Source organism: Tupaia chinensis, unplaced genomic scaffold (genome assembly GCF_000334495.1).
Source record: "Tupaia chinensis unplaced genomic scaffold, TupChi_1.0 Scaffold000176_1, whole genome shotgun sequence".
Classification (NCBI taxonomy): domain Eukaryota; kingdom Metazoa; phylum Chordata; class Mammalia; order Scandentia; family Tupaiidae; genus Tupaia; species Tupaia belangeri.
In genome coordinates this window covers 984,521-995,115 of record NW_006159651.1, presented here as the reverse complement: position 1 = coordinate 995,115, position 10,595 = coordinate 984,521, and positions in this window count along the sequence as shown.

The window sequence follows — 10,595 nt, the reverse complement described above, 5'->3', positions numbered from 1 at the left end:
GGAGGACAACAGCTACAACCGGGATGGTTCGAGTCCAGCCAATGACACTGGAGCCAAAAAAAAAGAAAAGAAACAAAAAAAGAAGAAAAAAGGCAGTGAGACGGATTCAACCCAGGATCAGCCTGTGAAGATAAACTCTTCGCCAGCAGAGAGGATCCAGGAAATACAGAAGGCCACTGAACTGTCTCAGGGGGCCAGGGACCTGCCAGAACCATGGAGGACATGCTGGGATACACGGCCTGTCCCTAAACCGGGGCCCTGTGGAGCCTGGCAAAGACGGCATCCGCCAGGAGCCCTATACCCTGCCGCCGGGCTTCACTGGAATGCCGTGGACCTGGGGGACCTGGTGCGCTGGAAGAATGAGACTATGTAGAAGGTGGTGGCCACGTGTTCCGATCTGATTATTCCCCGGAATTTCTCCTGTGGGCTCTCCGGCGCCCAGCTGGCTCCCCCAGGGCACTGCGGGGTTCGAGTGGTCTCGAGGTGAGAGCTGGCTGGGTTCATTAGCGCCATCCCAGCACACATCCATATCTGTGACACAGAGAAGAAGGTAGACGTCACCTTCCTCTGTGTTCTCAAGAAACTGCGCTCCACAAGGGTGGCGCCAGGCCTGATCCGCGAGATGACCCGGCGACTCCACCTAGAGGGCATTTTTCAAGCAGCTTGCACTGCCCGGGTGGTCCTGCCAAAGCCCTGTTGGCACCTGCAGGTACTGGCATCGGTCCCTAAACCCACGGAGGCTGGTTGAGGTGACGCTCTCCCACCTGAGCAGAAACAGGAGCATGCAGCGTACCACGAAGCTCTCCCGACTGCCAGAGGCTCCCAGACAGCTGGGCTGCGACCAGTGGAAAAAGGACATTCCAGTGGCACAGCAGCTCCTCACGGGTACCTGCAGCTGTTTCACCTCACACCAGTCATGAGCCGGGAGGAGGTGCAGCCCTGCTTCTCTCCCCAGGAGAATGTCACCGACCCTTTCGTGGTGGAGAATGTGAACGGGGAGGTGACGGACTTCCTGAGCTGCTACACCCTTCCCTCCACATCATGAACCACCCAACCCGCAAGAGTCTGAAAGCTGCTTATTCTTTCTACAACGTTCACACCCAGGCCTCCCTTCTAGACCTCAAGAGTGACGCCCTTGTTCTCACCAAAATGAAAGGGTTTGACGCGTTCAATGCACTGGATCTCACGGAGAACAAAACCTTCCTGGAGAAGCTCAGGTTCGGCGTGGGGGCGGCAACCTGCATTGTCACCTTTACAACTGGAAATGCCCCAGCATGGGGCCAGGAAAGGTCGGGCTGGGGTTACAGTAACCAGTGGCCAGGGAGATTCTGCATAAAGCCACTGAGAATCTGAACCAGGACATGGACCCCTACCATATGTTGGTCCAATTGTCACAAACGTGAGAATCCCTAGCAAATGGAAGAGAACCGAACCGGCTTTGCCAAACTGCCAGGGGACGTAACAGTTGTATTGCAGTGGCGTAGTCTGCGTGATGTCACCTCCGGCCGTGTCTCTGGTCTCCCTGTTTTCCAATTAATCACATTCTCATGCAGCCGTGATCAAAGGAATGTAACTGCTGAAAAGTAGCTCGTGATCGGCATATTATGGAGTTAATGGGTGAATAATAAAAGTATATATATATTAAAAAAAAAGTTTGCATTGGGGCCAATAGGCAGCCAATGGTGGTTAAGGTGCTAGACTCCCTGATTTCTCGCTTTCTGTCTCTCTGTCTCTCTGTCTTTCTGGCAAGTGCACATGCCCTGTAGCAAAAATCTCTCAAAAAAAAAAAATTACATAAAAGAGAGGTCAGCGGGTTGCACAGTGGTTAGGGTGCTGAACTCCCCACATGGCAGACTGCGGTTCGAGTCCTGGACCTGCTGGTTTGCATTCTTGCTTTCCTTCTCTCTCTCTCTTTCTGTCTCTGTCTCTTTCTCTGGTGAGTGCATGTGTCCTCTAACAAACTTAAAATAATAATGATAAATAAACTAGAATAAATAATTCTTTTTTGAAAAAAAAAAAGTACCAGAAATGCTTAATAAGGTTAATATATTGGGCAGCCAGGTGACATGGAGGTTAAGGCCACTGGATCCCACATGGCCAAGGGCATGGTTCAAGTCCTGGAGCTGGCAGGTTGAAAAATACACAAAGTCCATGTATGTGCGAGCCCAAAATCCCAAGAGGAGAGTGGAAGAGAAAGGATTGCAGTATGGCCATTCCCCCTGAGGGCGATGCTTTCTCACCTTCTCTTCCCCCCCTGCCTCTGTCTCTCTCTGGCAAGCACAAGCACAAGAAAAAGGTAGGATATATTTTGATCTAGATCATCAAAATGTTAACATATAAATGTATACGGAGGGGCCAGCAGGTGGTATGGGAGTTAAGGTGCTAGATTCCCACATGGTTGACCACAGTTTGAGTCCCAGACCTGGCAGCCTGCTTTCTCAGTGTCTCTCTCGCTCTCTTTTTCTCTCTCTCTGTCTCTCTCTGGTGAGCACACATGCCCTATAGTAAATTTAAAATATTAATAATAAATTAAATTAATAATTATTGTTAAAGTATATGGAATATAGTTAATACAGTGCTTAGAGGGAAATTCATAAATGAAAATGTTAACATTAGAAAAGAAGTAAATGGCCAACAGGTGGCGTGGTGGTTGAGGCACTGGCATTCCCACATGGCAGACCATGGTTCAAGTCCCAGAGCTGGTGACTTGCTTTCTCACTCTCCCTGTCTCTCTCTCTTTCTCTGTCAAAAAAACTCATGTGATTAGGTAGGGTTAGGGTTAGGGTTAGGGTCAGGGTCAGGGTCAGGGTCAGGGTCAGGGGTTAGGGTTAGGGTTAGGGTTAGGGTTAGGGTCAGGGTCAGGGTCAGGGTCAGGGTCAGGGTTAGGGGTTAGGGATGTGAAAAAATAAATAAATAAATAAATAAAATAATTATTAAAAAAGAAAAAGAAACTATATTGAATCAACAAATCTAAGGAGGTCATATATTTTTTAAAAAGAAAGAAGTATCTCAAACCAACGACCCAAGTTCCCATTTCAGAAATGAGAAAAAGAAGAACAAGCTAAATGCAAAGCAAGCAGAAGTAAGAAAATTGCCCCAGTCTGCTAAACGGAAACAACGGGGTGGATGACTTATAGAGAGTCAGGGTTGACTTGGTTCATGATTCTGTGGCTGGGAAGTCCAAGCGCACGGGGCTGCCATTTGGCAAGCTCTGGTCCTGCATCAGGACTTGGCCAAAGGAAGCAGGAGCACGGGAGATGCATGCAAAGAGAGAGGGAGGCCTTGGAGCAGCCTTACTTCTGCAACAACCCACACTTGTGGACCCTAACCACTTTCCTGCAGAGTGAGAATGCACTTCCTCTTTTTTTTTTTGAGAGGTTTTTGCTATAGGGCGCATGCGCTCACCAGACAGACAGAGAAAAACAGAGAGACAGAAAACGAGAAATCACCCCCCAGGGTGGATGGCCAGGCTGCAATCCCTTCTCCATTCTTCTCTCGGGATCTTGGGCGCGCCCGGCGTGAGTTTTAAGCTACCGGGACCGGGACGCGAACAGCGGACGACTACATGGGAGTCCAGCGACATAGCCATTACGCTAACTGCTGGTCTCCACTTCCTCTTGAGAGACACATTCATGAGGGTGGTGCCTTCATGATTTATATACTGCCCAGTGGGCCTCACCTCTTCAAGGTCTTACCACCTCCAACACCATTACACAGGGGTCCAAGCTTCCAGAACATAAATAACGAAAATACGATTGGAAATTAATGACATAGAAAACAGAAAGGACGATGGAACTCAAAGTTAGTGCTATGAAAATATCAGCAGTATTGAAAACTCTACCAACAGTATTGACAAAACTTTATCAATAATACTGACCAGGAAAAACAAGAAAGGGGCCAGTGGGTGGTGTGGTGGTTAAGGGTGCTGGACTCCCACGTGGCCAGCTGCAATTCAAGTCCCGAACCCGGCAACTTGCTTTCTCCCTTTCCCTCTTTCTCTGTCTCTCTTTCTCTCTCTCACTCTGTCCCTCTCTGGTCAAATTTAAATAAGTAAATAAACAAACAAACAAATAAATAAAATTACATGAAACAATTCTTTAAAAAAAAGGAAAACACACATTACCAAAGTCAGAAATGAAAAACCACTCAAGTCCATATGGAGTTTTTTTAATTTCATTTCATTTGTTAATTTTTTAATTTGACCAAAGCAAGACAAAGAGAGAGAGAGAGGGAAAGTGAGAACGCAAGCCACCAGGTCCAGGATTTGAACCATGGTTGGCTATGAGTCCAGCGCCCATAACCAGCATGCCACCTGCCAGCCCCAAGTCCACATGGAAATTTGAAAGCTTGGAAGAGAATATTATGCACAACTACAAACAAGGCATTACTGTGAACAAAATAAAAGATGAAATAAGGGACATTATTACTAACATTACAGAGATGAAGAGTAATATAGAAGAATACTAAGCCAACAGATTAGATCATTAAGGTGAAATGAAAAAACATGTAGAGGGACCAGCAGGTGGGTGTGGTGGTTAAGGGCGCTGGAAGCCCACATGGCTGAACGCTGTTCAAGTCCTGGACCGGGCAGCTTGCTTCCTCACCCACCCTCCAACTCTGTCCCTCTCTAATCAAATTAAGATAATTAAATTAAATTAAATTAAATAATTATTTTTTAAAAAAACTGGAAGACAACTCTTAAAATTAATTCAAGGGGACCAGCAGGTGGTGTGGTGGTTAAGGCACTGGACTCCCATATGGCCAACCATAGTTCAAGTCCTGGGCCTTGCAACTTCCTTTCTCACTTTCCCTCTCTCCCTGTCTCTCTCATGTGTGGTGAGCACATATGCCTTCTAGAAAATGTTAAAATAATAATAATAAATAAAATTAAATAATTCTTTTAAAAATTAATTCAAGAAGAAATAGAACATTTCAATAGACCTCTAACAAGGGAATGGACTAGTAGTTTTTAAAGTGCTACTTACAAAGAAAATGCAAGGTCTAAATTCCTTCTCTGCTGAATTCTAGCAAACAAAATTTTTTGAGAGGTTTTTGCTATAGGGCACATGCACTCACCAGAAAGACAGAGACAGAAAGCAAGAAATCACCCCCCAGAGGGGATGGCCACACCGCAATCCCTTCTCCTCCATTCTCCTCTAGGGATCTTGGGCACGCACGCACACGTTCCCGGTGTGAGTTTAAGCCACTGGGTCCGGGACTCAAACCGTGGTTGACTACATGAGAGTCCAACAACACAGCCATTACACCAACTACTGGTCCTGAATTCTAGCAAATATTTTTAAATTCTTTACAAATTGTTCTAAAACTAGAAGAACACTTCTGTTTTAATTTAGAGTCTTTAAGATGGAGCATATCCCCTCAATGATTAGGAGAGAAACAAAATGGAAACAAAGATTTTATTTATAGGCCCTAGGGGTGAACGCATGGCTGCCAGTCACACTTTCTGGTTGGTCGACACCGGGAGAGGCGAAGAGGGCCCTGTGGGTCAATTCCTTCCTTGGGACCCAGGGCACCGTCTGAACAGGTCTCCCTGAAGGAATCTTATCGTGGGTTTAAGGCAAGTAGGTACAACTTTCAGGAGGTCCCTCCGTGACTAAGAGGTAAATGCTGCTGCTGGAGACAGAAACCAGCCCAGGCCTGAGAGAGAGTCAGCAGGGAGAAATGCAGGTGGGAGTTGAAAGCAGTCCCATTCCCTGGGCGGAAAGCCTCAGGGACTGCGTGGTCAACTGGATGGAGCTCCAGATATGGGCTGAGTCTCAAGATGCTGGACAACGTTCTGCAAGCCAGGATAGTGGCTAAATACTACGTAATGGTAGCTCTCAACCTTGCACCAGGAATATAATCTACAGAGAATGTCCTGTATATTGTACATTGTTTTTTACAGCTAAACTCACCCACTGCTGATCTGATTTAGTTTGGAATAAACGGGCTCTAACCTGGTGCAGTTTTCCTTCTGTTCTGAGAGAGCTTTAGCCCCCTTTTCCTTGTCTCTTTTCTTGATCCTTTGTGACACCCTACCTTCCAGCCCTGAGTTTCTCGCACACTGTGGCTTATTTGCACAGCCCATGCGAGTGCAGGGACCGGTGGGACCAGTTATGCAGGCTTTATCTAGCTGTCCCACCGGGGAGGCGGTCAGCAGAAGGAAACTGTAGATGCCAGTTATCTGGTCAACCACATTGAGGAACTGGGAGTGGAAGGAGGTGTAGACCAAGAAACTGTCAAGAGTGACTACACCCTTTTTTTGGTATGAAAAAGCAAAACTTACACTCGAAATAGATGTCAAGGGCTAGCAGGTGGCACGGAGGTTACGATGCCCAGATCCCACATGCCTGACTGCGTGGTGTGAGTCCCCGCCCCACTGGCTTGAGAATACGCCGGGTGTGTGTGGGTATCCCCAAAAACCCCAGAGGAGACTGGAGGAGAAGGGACTGCAGCATGGCCATCCCTCCTGGGAGGTGACTTCTCATTTTCTCTCTCTAGCATAAGAATTCACTACAACTTCCCAATTTATTCTATGAAGCTGGTGTTACTCTGACACTCAAGCCAAATATCACAAGAGAACTATTAACTGATACCTTTCATGAATATAGTTGTAAAATTTTTCAACAAGATTCTAGCAAACCAAACCTAGCAACACAAAAAGGATTACACACACAACCAAGTAGAATTTATTCTAGTAATGTAGGGTTGGGTTAACATTTGAAAATTATTTACTATAATAAATCATATTAATCAAATAAAAGATGAACCCGCACAATAATTTCAGTAGATAAAGAAAAAGCATTTTGACCATCGCTTTATAAATGCTTAGTTGTATTACCTCTCTAGGGCTGCCATAACACAATACCACAGACTGGGTGGCTTAACCCACAGAAATGTATTTCCTTACAGTTCTGGAGGCTGGAAATCCAAGACCAGGTGCCAGCAGGTGGGACTCCTCTGAGGCCTCTCTCCTCGGCTTACAGATGGCTGCACTCTTGCTGCCATCTCACATGTTATCCCTCCGTATAATGTAAGCTGTTCTCATAGGGTAGCAGGCACACTGGATTAAGGCCCATGCTAATGGCTTCATTTTAACTTAATTTTTAAAAATTTCTAATTCTGGGACCAGCAATTGGCATAATGGCTATGTCGCTGGACTCCCATGTAGTCAGCCGCAGTTCAAGCCCCAGACCCAGTGGCTTAAACTCATGCCAGGCGCATGTGCATATGTGCCCAAGATCCCAAGAGGAGAATGGAGGAGAAGGGATTGCAGCGAGGCCATCCCTCCAGGGAGTGATTTCTTGCTTTCTATCTCTCTGTCTCTCTCTGTTTTTCTGGCAAAAACATACACCTTATAGCAAAAACCTCTCAAAAAAAAAAATTTATTTCTAAGTGCAGTCACATTCTGAGGTACTAAGAGTTACATCTTCAACAGCAAAATTTGGGGATCCACAATTCAGTGCATACAACATGGTATGGACATACTTCAGCTTACTATGTCCGTCTGCCTCGGGAAGGACGTCTTGCTTACTTCTGATTTTTGGTAGTAACACATTCACTTATAGGTTTTCATATGGACATAAACATTTAAATCAGGTGGGTAAAACCCCAAGGGTAAAATTGCTAGGGGCCAGCAGGTGGTGTGGTGGTTAAAGGCACTGGGCTCCCAAGTGGCCAACTGCGGTCTGAGTCCTGGACCTAATGGCTTGCTTTCTCACTTTCTCTCTCTGTCCCTCTCTGGCCAGATGAAAATAAATAAATAAAGCTGAATAAAATAATTCTGTAAAACTAATTTCTAGGCTGTATGCTAAGTCTATGTTACGCTTTATAAGAAGTGGCTAGACTGTCTTCCAAACGACTGTATCATCTTGCATTCCTTCCAGCCAACAAGGAGGCTCCACATTCCTCCACATCCTGACCAGCAATTAGTATTACCAGTTTTTTTTGGAATTTAGCCATTTTAATAAGTATATAGTGGTATATCCTTTTTTTAATGTTTGCATTTCTCTAGCAAAATGATAGTCTCTTTCCATGTGCTTACTTGTCATCTATAGATATACTTCTTTTCTAATTTTTGTTTTAATTTGCTACTGGGCATGCATGCTCACCAGAGAGAGAAAGAAAGAGGCAGAGTGAGAAATCAAGCAGCCAGGTTCAGGACTCAAACCTCGGTTGGCCATGTGGGGTTCTAGCACCTTAGCCACCACACCACTTGCTGGCCCCACCATCTGTATATATTCTTTGATGAGTGTCTATTCAGACCTTTTGCCCATTTTGAAATTAATCTGTTTTTCTTTTTCATGTGAGAGACAGAGACCCCCAACAGTATCTTACTACTCCCCAACCTGTCCCAGTCCTTCAGTCAGCCAGGACCTTAAACACACCTGCACCTCCAGGTGGACCCGGGATGCCAACTCGGGGCCTTCCCATCTGGCTCCAGTATCACCTGCACCGTCCTACTGGCCTGGCTGGGCCCTTTTGACCATTTTTTAATTGGATCATATGTTTTCTTATTATTGAGTTTTAAGAATTCTTTGTATATTCTGGGGACCAGCAGTTAGCGCAATGGCTATGTCACTGGACTCCCATATAGTCGACAGCGGTTCGCATCCCGGACCCGGTGGCTTAAAACTCACGCCGGGTGTGCGTGCGTGCCCAAGATCCCGAGAGGAGAATGGAGGAGAAGGGATTGCGGCGTGGCCATCCCCCCTGGGGGGTGATTTCTTGCTTTCTGTCTCTATGTCTCTGGCTGGCTGGCGAGCGCACGCGCCCTATAGCAAAAACCTCTAAAAAAATTAATTGTATATTCTGAATACAAATTCTTTATCAGTTATTTGCAAATATTTTCTTCATGTCTGTGGCTTGAGCTCTATTACTGACTTAACAACATGCATTCATGTATACATTTAAATTTCTGGAAAGAAATGAGAAATCATGGGACCAGCAGATGGCATAATGGTTACATCACTGAACTCCCATGTAGTCAACAGCGGTTCAAATCCTGGGCCCAGTGTCCAGAACTTGGCGTGGTGGTTAAGGCGCTGGACACTCCCACATGGCCAAACGGGGTTCGAGTCCCGGACCTGGTGGCTTGCTTTGTCACTTTCACTCTCGCTCTCTCTCTCTCTCTCTCTCTCTTTCTTTCGCTCTCACTTTGTCCCTTCTGGTCAAATTTAAATAAATAAAGCTAAATAAAGTAATTATTTAAAAAAAAAAAAAGAAAGAAAGAAAGAAAACTCCTGCTGCGTGCGTGTGAATGTGTGCCCAAGATCCCAAGAGGAGAGTGGAGAAGGGATCACAGTATGGCCATCTCCACTGTGGGGGGGGGGATTTCTCACTTTATGTGTCTCTGGTGAGCGCACACACCCTATAGCAAAAAAACTCTCTCTAAAATAAAAAAAAAGAAAGAAAGAAAAGAAAAGAGAAATCGCTAGCTCTGGTTTCTGGGTGGATGATCTGGATGACTGGGGGTGGTCATGAGAATGACATGGCAGTCTATCTGAAGCCCTGAAGCAGGAGCACCACCATTTTTTTTTTTATTATTCATTCATTTATTTTAATTTGACCAGAGAGAGACAGAAAGAGGGACCAGTAGTTAGCGTAATGGCTATGTCGCTGGACTCCCAAACTGGGGGGTGATTTCTCGCTTTCTGTCTCTCTGTCTGTCTGGCGAGTGCATGCGCCCTATAGCAAAAACCTCTCTTTAAAAAAAGAAAAGAAAAAAACTTGTTAGTTCCTCAGAACCAACAAGGTTAAAAAAGAAAAAATAAAGAAAAAGGAAAGAAAAACACATTATTAACCTACTTGGTCTGGCTTCTGTAAGGCTTATGCACAGGAATCTCCCCTCCTTCCCCTGCCACCACTCCTCCTCAGTCATCACTGCTCCTGCCACCTCAACCCAATGTGGTTTTTACTTTTATAAGCCCCCTTCTCCCTACACTCGGCGCTGCAGGGGCTTTTGAGAGACATGAGTCCCGCAGTGGCCAATAAGACTCCAGTAAATGCGGCTATGTCTCATGTCCCCTCTCTGGCTTATGAGACTGTAACACCTCTCCTACACATCCCTGTACCGTCTCAGCTTCTGTGTGGACCGGGCTAGTCCCTGGGCCCACCCGCCCCCTTCCTTCCGGCCCACTCCACCAGCTTGTCCATCCCTGGGCATCCTCCTCTGAAAGTCTTCCAAATTCTTGCAGCAGGAAAGGGACTCATTCCCGGTCCAGAATCTCGTATAAAGTCAGTCCTCCGTATAGGAAAATCGGCTACTCCTCAGAGGGGGGAAAGGTTGTCTGCACTGAGAGGCCCCCAGCTCGCTCGGCCTGCTCCCTCCCGGGTGACTCGAGCTCAGCAGGACGAGGGAGCCCACAAGGCTGGCTCTGGCCAGGGCGCTGGCACCACCCACATGGCATTCAAGGCCAGATGGAAAGAGGTTTGTTTACCTTCCTCCTGGCTCCATCTGCGCACCCCAGCTGCTAGTCCTCCCCACCCCCAACTACCTGCTGTGGGATCCTAGCCCACCCCACAACCCCAAGAGCTGGAGGATGACCCTTCCCTCTGGCAGCAGCGCCACTGGCAGACTCGCGGGGTGAGGGGAC